Here is a 9627-nt window from a genome sequence, read left to right on the forward strand (position 1 = left end):
ATGTACCGGGTATACATGAGGTATGTACCGGGTATACATGAGGTATGTACCGGGTATACTTGAGGTATGTACCGGGTATTTATGAGGTATGTACCGGGTATATATGAGGTATGTACCGGGTATATATGAGGTATGTACTGGGTATATATTTGGTATATACCAGGTATGTAGGAGGATGAGCCTGTATTATGAAGTGACTTGTTGTTTTACACGTACAGGATACATACCTGTAAAGTACCTGGTACAGTATTATGTATTTCTACCATATCTTGTACTGAAGGAGAGACATGTCTGGATCTGTGAGTCCCTTTCAGAGACTGTTGGACTATCTGAAACCCTCAGCAGGGTGATAATCCAAGTCGTTCATACAGAGAACAGATTATTTGATCATTCTCGTGATTAGCATTTGAATTTGAAGAAAATTTTGTCTCAGACTATTTTTGGCTGATCTTTAATATAGAAAAACTGATATAGTATTTGTTTTCCTATCAGTGTGGGTTGACAAGATTTTTGTGAAAAATGTAGTAGATTTTGTATTTTATTTTCAAATTTGGTTCTTAGTAAGATATAAATAGAAAAGTTAATGTTTTGAAAATTGTCTAGAACTACTAACTTATGTAACTTTGACCTTACTGACTCGTAACGATGTTTTAGGATCAGATATCATTCTTTTATTATCTGTGGTCTGTTGTTTTAGTGTGATTGAACAAAAGATGTCATTTTTTAAGACAACTACAACTCTAATGTAGCATTCCTCAAGGCATTCAGTGGTTTTCTTTCTTTTTGATAACAACTCAGTATCTGTAAAATAATTATAATAATAATGTATTAATTCCCAAAGTATCCCAGCAGTGTTTACAGTACATTTAGAGAATGTACAGACCCAAATATTTCCTTGTTTGGTTTTTACTGGAGCACAGGGCTGTGCAGTACTTCCACAGTGTTTACTGTTTTTATTAGCAGTCAAAGAAACAATTATTTCATCATGTTTTCAGATTATTATTTGGAATTGAAGACTTTTTAGTTTTCCTTCTGAAAAAGAAAATCTTWAGCAAACAAGGTGCTAACTGTAATGATTAATACAAAATTAATTTGAATACACAGGTTTTTCTTACCCCTCACTTCRGAGCCCAAACCTGCTTGAACTTGTCTTAATACAGAAAGATTTTTAATACAGGTAAAAACAAAAAACTCTATATTTTTACCATCGTTTCTGCAGTGTGCTGCCATACATCCACTTCTGGAAGGAWAGTGATGTTTTTCTGTAACAAAGTGATTTGTTTATAAAAGATTAAGAAATGTCCGTGGAAGTCTGAACACTACTTGAAATGTATCCATAAACACTTGTTTACAGGTTTTTCTTGACAGTCCTGCGTTTTTATGTTGGGCTCATTGCTTTTAGTTTTGTGTTTTTAAATGTATTTTTTTTTAGTTGAACGCTTTAAAAACTTTTCAGTGTTGGTTTCACGTCAAAGCTGTATTTTATGATTTTGYCTTTTTTTATTTTTTGGTTACAACAGAAATGATTTGGTCTTCAGTCAGTTCCAGCTGAACTGAGTCACTGAACCAAAGTAAACAAGCGTTGAACTTCTTAAGTAAAGATCTATTTAAGATCACATTTAAGATTACATGATTTTATATCTATCTGCACTTTGAAAACACCAACTCTCTCCCGTTTCTTCACATCAGGATCTAAAAGGTTTTTGCTACATAAAAAATTKAGTAAATCTGATCATATTTTAATTAAACCATCGTTGAAAGGCTTGTGAAATAATGCACAGTTCATGGCAGAGTTCCATTTTGAAAACTTCGATGTGATTCCCTGTGATGTTAGCCTTCAGCATATGTGTTGTAAAAGACTCTCAGCTACCACCAGGCTAATGTTTAGCTGCGGCAGCCATCTTGAATTGGTTTGACTTCAGAAGTTATCAGTTGTGGATGCATATCCAATCTGTCCTGTGTTTCCTGAGATATTTAGCTAACAGACAAGTGAGCACTTCAGCGTGTGAAAATGGTTTAAAAGTTTTCAGGGGCTCTAATGTTGCAGGATGTGGTTACTTTTTCTCACGCTGTGATTGGTCTAAATGTTAGGAACGTCTTCCTGAAAGACCATTTTTCATGATAAATGACTTTTTATCATCTAGCTCATGTGTTGGAGGCTTACACAGAAGAACTTGAGTTTTAATTCCTTGGTGTGATGTCCAAACCACTTCCTGTCCCGTATAAACTGACGCTGTCATCTGTTCTTTTTCATACATTTCAACTGCTGCTGAAAAATGTCTACCGGGTCATTTTGTCAGGACAGATGGTTTAGGAAGGCACTGATCCCACAGTCCTTAAACATTGTTGGTTCTGACATTTGAGTCCTTGTGATTACAGATCACCAGTCCAAGTACTAATAAATCCTTCTACACTCCTAACAACCTGAAAATATGTTTGACAATCAGAGGAGCTTCCCTTTATACTCCTGAAATGACAGCTTCATTGTTCCGTGAKTGAGCAGTGAGGCTGTTGGGAAGCTCGTGCTCAGATACTCCCAGGGTCCCCTTCCGTTCATTTATCTTACTAAGTCCACCTGACGTGCTCAGCCTGTTGGTGTCTTTTCATTGGCTGGTTCAGCAGTTCCTTAATACCTTTAATGTGGAGGTGAAATATTAACGTGTCCAAATATTTACTGTCCAGTTGTGACAGCGTCAGCCACACGCCTCTCTTCCAACAGATCCTGTTTAACCAGCAGAATGTGTGTGGGCAGTGTTCCTTACTATGTGGGGACAAGTTTTGGCATACACTTCTACTTGTGGGGACCAACTGGTACTTATGGGGACCTAAGCCTAGTCCTCATGGGGGGCAATACCCATGGTTCAGGGGTTAGGTTTTAGGGGTATGGGGTCAGGGTTAGGCTGTAGAAAGGAATGTAAGTCAATGCAATGTCCTTATAAAGGTAGTACTAGACTGTGTGGGTTTGTTTTTGGTAACATTTGGGGACAATTGGTGCATTTGGGGACAAAAGTCGAGTTCCCATGTGGTTTAAATGCCATTGGTGGGTTGGGGGTTGGGTTTAGGACCAAGGGGTGAATTGAGTTTAGGTTAGTTTTAGGGTCAGGTAGTTAGGTACCTGTGAGGTTAATCTTAGGGTTTCTGGTCATCAGGCTGGTATCAGTGCATTCCTAGTCCAGTTAGGTCATCTAATGTTTCAACTGGTTACTAGACAGGACTCTCCATCATGCATATGTTGTATTGACAGCTGTTGTATACTAAACTGTGGTTTTCATCAGGTTCTAGTTGTTTGGTAGAATGATTTGAAGGATTTGGAAAGAACAGATGTAACCTCAATGAAAGAGTGGAATCAAAAAGTTCAATAAGTACTGGGGTCATGCCCAGAGAATATCATACTGGACTGACCTTATTGTGACCCTGAATTCTCTTAAATGACCCAGTTCTAACCAGTTCTAATGAGTTCCATGTGCAGTAAACTCCAAGTTTGACAGATCAGGGATGTTGTTTAAAATGTAAATAAAACAGAATGCAATGGTTTTCAAATGTCATAAACCCAGTGGATCATAGTAAAGGTGAATATTTAAAGAAGAAACTGCAGCACTCTTAGGGAAAAAGTTATTTAGTGTTTTGATGCAGCAACACATCTACAATCAGTTTACTGTTTAACTGTGTTAAACATTTCTGTCATCCTTCAAAGATCACAACAAAACTAAACTTATTACAGATGTCAGCAAGTCAACACTGAAGAGTAAATATTTCAAAGAAAAGAAATACTGAGCATTAGAAAACATTTAAAACTTAAGCAGCAGATGGCAGCAGATTATATTACTTTGGCTTTGTAAAATAAACAATTAATTTGTTTTCACATTCTTGTTTATTCTTTGACYGGTCTGCACCAGTAGGTTTGACTGGTCTGCACCAATAGGTTTGACTGATCTGTACCAGTAGACTTGACTGGTCTGTACCAGTAGGTTTGACTGGTCTGTACCAGTAGGTTTGACTGGTCTGTACCAGTAGCTTGACTTGTCTGCACCAGTAGACTTCACTGGTCTGTACCAGTAGACTTGACTGGTCTGCACAAGTAGGCTTAACTGGTCTGCACCTGTATGTTTGACTGGTCTGTACCAGTAGGTTTGACTGGTTTGCACCAGTAAAGTTGACTGGTCTGTACCAGTAAACTTGACATGTCTGTACCAGTAGGTTTGACTTCCCCGATCCAGTAGATTTGAATGGTTTGCACCAGTAAACTTGACTGGTCTGTACCAGTATGTTGTTCTGGTCTGATCCAGTAGGTTTTACTGGTTTGCACCAGTAAACTTGACTGGTCTGCACCAGTATGTTTGACCGGTCTGTACCAGTTGGTTTGACTGGTCTGTACCAGTAGGTTTGACTGGTCTGTACCAGTAGGTTTGACTGGTCTGTACCAGTAGGTTTGACTGGTCTGCACCAGTAGACTTGACTGGTCTTCACCAGTAGGCTTGACTGCTCTGTACCAGTAGGCTTGACCGGTCTGCACCAGTAGACTTGAATGGTTTGCACCAGTAAACTTGACTGGTCTGCACCAGTAGGTTTGACTGGTCTGCATCAGCAGACTTGACTGGTCTGCACCTGTAGGTTTGACCGGTCTGTACCAGTAGGTTTGACTGGTCTGTACCAGTAGGTTTGACTGGTCTGTACCAGTAGAATTGACTGGTCTATACCAGTAGGCTTGACCGGTCTGCACCAGTATACTTGAATGGTTTGCACCAGTATACTTGAATGGTCTGCACTAGTAGGTTTGATTGGTTTGCACCAGTAAACTTGACTGGTCTGTACCAGTAGGTTTGACTGGTCTGATCCAGTCGATTTGACTGGTCTGTACCAGTAAACTTGACATGTCTATACCAGTAGGTTTGACTTCCCTGATCCAGTAGATTTGAATGGTTTGCACCAGTGAACCTGACTGGTCTGTACCAGTATGTTTTACTGGTCTGATTCAGTAGGTTTTACTGGTTTGCACTAGTAGTTTTGACTGGTCTGCTCCAGTAGGTTTGACCAGTCTGTACCAGTAGGTTTGACCGGTCTGATCCAGTAGGTTTGACTGGTCTGTACCAGTAGACTTGACTGGTCTGCTCCAGTAGGTTTGACCAGTCTGTACCAGTAGGTTTGACTGGTCTGATCCAGTAGGTTTGACTGGTCTGATCCAGTAGGTTTGACTGGTCTGATCCAGTAGGTTTGAGTGGTCTGCACCAGTAGGTTTGAGTGGTCTGCACCAGTAGGTTTGACTGGTCTGATCCAGTAGGTTTGACTGGTCTGATCCAGTAGGTTTGAGTGGTCTGCACCAGTAGGTTTGACCATTTTGCACCAGTAAGTTTGACCATTTTGCACCAGTAGGTTAGTCCGGTTTCCACCAGTAGATTTGACCAGTTTGTACCAGTAGGTTTGACTGGTCTGCACCAGTAGGAGACAGTCAGCATGGCTAGTTGGTACAAAAATCGTCATTGCTGGTCAAACAGGTTTGAAATCTGGATGGTTGTAGTTTACAGATTTGTAGCTGGTGGATGTGCACATGTTGTAAAGACTAGAAAATTGTACACTGCCAAAAGTAAACTTCCTTCATAATAACTGAGCAATTTCTGCAAATACTGATTGTAAAGTTTGACTGAGGTCTTTGGAAAAATACTTTAAAAATTTTAGTTCTACTTTATCATTTTCAAATTTGCTCTTCTGAAGTGTAAAGTGTTTGTTTGTCTCAATTGTCTTTAGCAGGTGTTGATTTTTATATTTATATACCAAGCTGAAGAAAGCACAAGACTAAATGTCAGTTTAAATGAACTCTTCTTGATGGTGTTTTGTGATTACTCAAGTCCTYCTGTGTCACTGCTGTTCCTGTGGATTCCACTCCTCTCCAGGAGATGAGAGAAATAATGATCATTACAAACAGGCCTGTTCACGTCACGCTTCTTCGCCTCAATCATTTCACTTTAAAAACACAGAGCGCAGTAATGGTTCCAGCAATGACTGAGGTGAAAAATCATCACCAGCTCCTTTCTAATGACTTCCTTCTCATCATGAAAACACAAGAAAAAAAAAAAACATCCAAGAATGTTTCCTGAGTTTCACCTACATTATATATTTATATCATGAAATGATCGTCAGAGGCTGTTTCTGGTCAAAAGATTGTAAAAAAAGCTCTCAGATGGATATGAATGAAAAGATTAAATGTAAATACGAACATTGTTTTGTGAAATACTTGAAATCCCTTTAATTCGTTGTTGTTGTTGAACGTGTCGTACCCTTCTTGTAGAGACAACCTTCTCATCAGAATGAAGACGGTGTGTAAAATAGAAGCTCGGTAGCCAAGGACCACCATTTCTAAGTGCCTGAACACGTGTCCCATCCATGAGACTGAAAATTTCCCCTCTGGGTTTGCTTTAGAGTTGTATTTATTTTTCGGTGGAATCTTCCTGTAACATATAACAGTTGTTTGTGCTCGGATGAGTGTTACCGCCGACTATCATGGCTGTGTTGTAATGGCATGATTTACAGAGAATGAAATAAAGCAGGAATGCTCTGACCCATGGGAAACTGTCTCTGTGCATTTAAATGTCTAACCTCGCTGGTTCCAGTCTGGTTCCAGTTCCCTGCACACTTCTGCAGAATAAGAGCCTTCACCTGATGACGTCATTCTGGTCCAGCAGCCTTTACAAGACTACCACAGAGACGTCACAACAACTATTCAAGATCTACAGAAAGCTCATTAATATCACATTAGATGTAGTCATCTGTGGTGGAGGCTTGTCCCCTCTGCTCAGAACTCCAGCCAATGACTCAGAGTTCCTCTGTTTCATCATTTCTGGTGGGCGTGTCCATCAGTAGAACACACCTGTTAGAGACCAGTCAGTTGTTTAAACCGTGAGAAAACAGCTGAACTTTTAGTTTTTGCAGACAGAGAGCCACCTTCACACACACTGTCCCTCCAACATATGGTATTTGCTAGCCTCTCTAGATGCTAATGCCAGCTTATCCATGCTAGTCGCTAGCCTCTCCAATGCTAATGCCAGCTTGTCCATGCTAGTTGTTAGCCTCTCAAATGCTAATGCCAGCTTTTCCATGCTAGTTGCTAGCCTCTCCAATGCTAATGCCAGCTTGTCCATGCTAGTCGTTAGCCTCTCAAATGCTAATGCCAGCTCATCCATGGTAGTTGCTAGCCTCTCTAGATGCTTACGCAAGCATATCCATGCTAGTCATTAGCATATCCAATGCTAACACCAGCTTATCCATGCTAATTGCTAGCCTCTCCGATGCTAACACCAGCTAATTCATGCTATTCACTAATCTCTGTGATGCTAGCGCCAGCTTATCCATGCTATCACTAGCCTCTCCAATGCTAACACCAGCTAATTCATGCTATTCACTATTCTCTGTGATGCTAGCGCTAGCTTATCCATGCTAGTTGCTAGCCTCTCCAACACTAATGCCAGCTTATCCATGCTAGTTGCTAGCCTCTCCAATGCTAATGCAAACGAAAAGTCTCCTCAGTTGCCAGCACCTGCCTCTCAGTTAGCGGTGCTGGCCCATCATTAATCAGACCAACAGCTGGTTTAGGAATAGACCTAGCTTCCTACTACAAAGATGTAGCAACTGTCCAGTATACACGCAAATGTTGGTATCACAATAGTCTTAATTTTGGCACTCATATTGTGTCATACTTCTGGACCAGTCCCCTTCTCCCCTTCAAAATAAAAGCATTTAAAATATAACCTTAATATGACGTTTTTCCTGCTTGATACTTTGAAGTCTATGACAGCACTGTCTGTTAGCAAAATATCTCAACAACCAGATTTCAATGAAACGCTGACTTTTAATTGTTTAACATAACCAAAACCAGCTGAAAATAAAAACATAAAGTCTAAATGAAGCCAGCTCACAGCTGCTAAAACCAGGAGTGCTTGATGAATAAAATATTATTTGAACACCACTCTGTCTGTCCAGCTGAGGTTTCTTAGTTAATTCTAAGAGTAAAAAGCTGCACATGGCTGTAGTGAGATGACTTGTTGATGTTTTTTGTATTTGATCCTTCAACAACACATGCTGGAGTTCTGCAGCAGCTTGCTGTTATGTAAAACTCAGCTGATTCCTTTGAACTGTCTGTCAAAGCTGAGAMGTTGAGGCCTCAGAACCTCCCACAGAGCTTCTGTTTTTACCTCCTCTGCTGCTGAAGCTCCGAACACACGCAGGACCTCAGCTCCTGCAGGCTCCTGCAGGTTGAGCTGGAGCAGGGAGGCGCGCCTGTGAAGACGGATCTGTTTTTAGTCTCTTTCGCACCTGACAAGTGTTTCTCTCACTCCTGCACCTTCAGCAGGTCTTCATCCAGACGAAGCAAGAGGTGCAGAATGTGATTAGCACAGAGCAACACAGAGCAGTTGTTGTTTTAACACATAATCCTTTAAATACACATCAGTACCGAGTCTAAAACAGCTTGTTCATGATTAACCTTAGAAATAAGCTCTTATTGTTGTATTTTACCAACAAGAAGAGTTGATTCTAACATTTACTGTCACAGTCTGTCATCAGTTAACAGCACACAGATCCCTCTCAGCTACTACCACTCCACATTCAGTCAAATATAAAGCTGTGGCAGCCATCTTGAATTGGAGTATTTCCTGAAGTTAATTAGTAGATGTCATTTTAATGAAGTCATCTGAACCAGCTGAGGATTTTTAACAATATAAAACAGGAGGTGAGGCTGAAGTACACCCAGGATGCTCTCAAATTGAAAATAAACACTTTTGGATTAAGTCAGGATAATTCTTCCATACAGATGAGATATTTTACTAATAATGCAGACCAACATTATTTATTGGGTAATTTTTGTGCTTTAACTCATATTCTACACTTAACAGCATCTGTTTTCATTATCTAGTGTTTACGATGGTAGAATCACACTGTATAACTTATTAATAATGTTACATTTCAAGATGGATGTAGAGCCTTTATTACACAGAACAAAGCCTCAGTGTCCTCCTTCACAGCTTCATGCAGCTGTAATGTTGAAGGTTGCCAGCAGGCGGCGCCACCTGAACATAGAGATAAATAACACTAGAGTGAGCCTCGCCTAGCCTGTCTACTGTTGGCATCTGTGACAACAAGGAGCAGCTGAAATGTGACCTAACAGGGCATCTTCTCAACTGGATCTGTGTCACAAACTATCAGCTTTTTTATTTTATTTTTACAATAAATTAATAATAATGTTAATTTCATTCAACAATCATGTAAAACAGCAGATATATACCAGAAAAATATATCATGTATGAGTAATGATGACCATAGCAATTTGTAGTGATGATTCTTATAGTTCTTTCTTTGTAAAATAAAAATAGGATTTGTAATTGTCTTGCAAACAATATGTTACTTAGACCATCACTGTTTAGTCCTGAGTGGACCACTGGTGGACATCACATGGCCTAAAGGAGGTCTTTAGGTTCTGGCTGTCCCAGAAGACCCCTGAAGAAGCTGACAGGTACATGGTAAGAGAGAAAAACTGCAGACCCCACCCCCGGTTCACAATATGAACACCAACATATACTGTATATATACATATGTATATCATATACATATTCATATGTATATGATATACATATGTATATA

The 9627-nt window shown here is 39.9% G+C and overlaps 1 protein-coding gene and 1 long non-coding RNA gene across 2 annotated transcripts in view; both read left to right on the forward strand.

The window, feature by feature from the left end:
- Positions 1-9627, forward strand: part of LOC106530856 (septin-7) — a gene marked incomplete at its 3' end in the record, with an annotated part of 78921 nt that overhangs the window by 11563 nt on the left and 57731 nt on the right.
- On the forward strand, positions 4204-6560 carry LOC106530857 (uncharacterized). The gene is made up of 2 exons (XR_001311842.1): positions 4204-4565; positions 4773-6560. It is a non-coding gene; the product is annotated as an uncharacterized LOC106530857 (long non-coding RNA).

This window comes from Austrofundulus limnaeus, unplaced genomic scaffold (assembly GCF_001266775.1).
Source record: "Austrofundulus limnaeus strain Quisiro unplaced genomic scaffold, Austrofundulus_limnaeus-1.0 Scaffold568, whole genome shotgun sequence".
Lineage (NCBI taxonomy): Eukaryota > Metazoa > Chordata > Actinopteri > Cyprinodontiformes > Rivulidae > Austrofundulus > Austrofundulus limnaeus.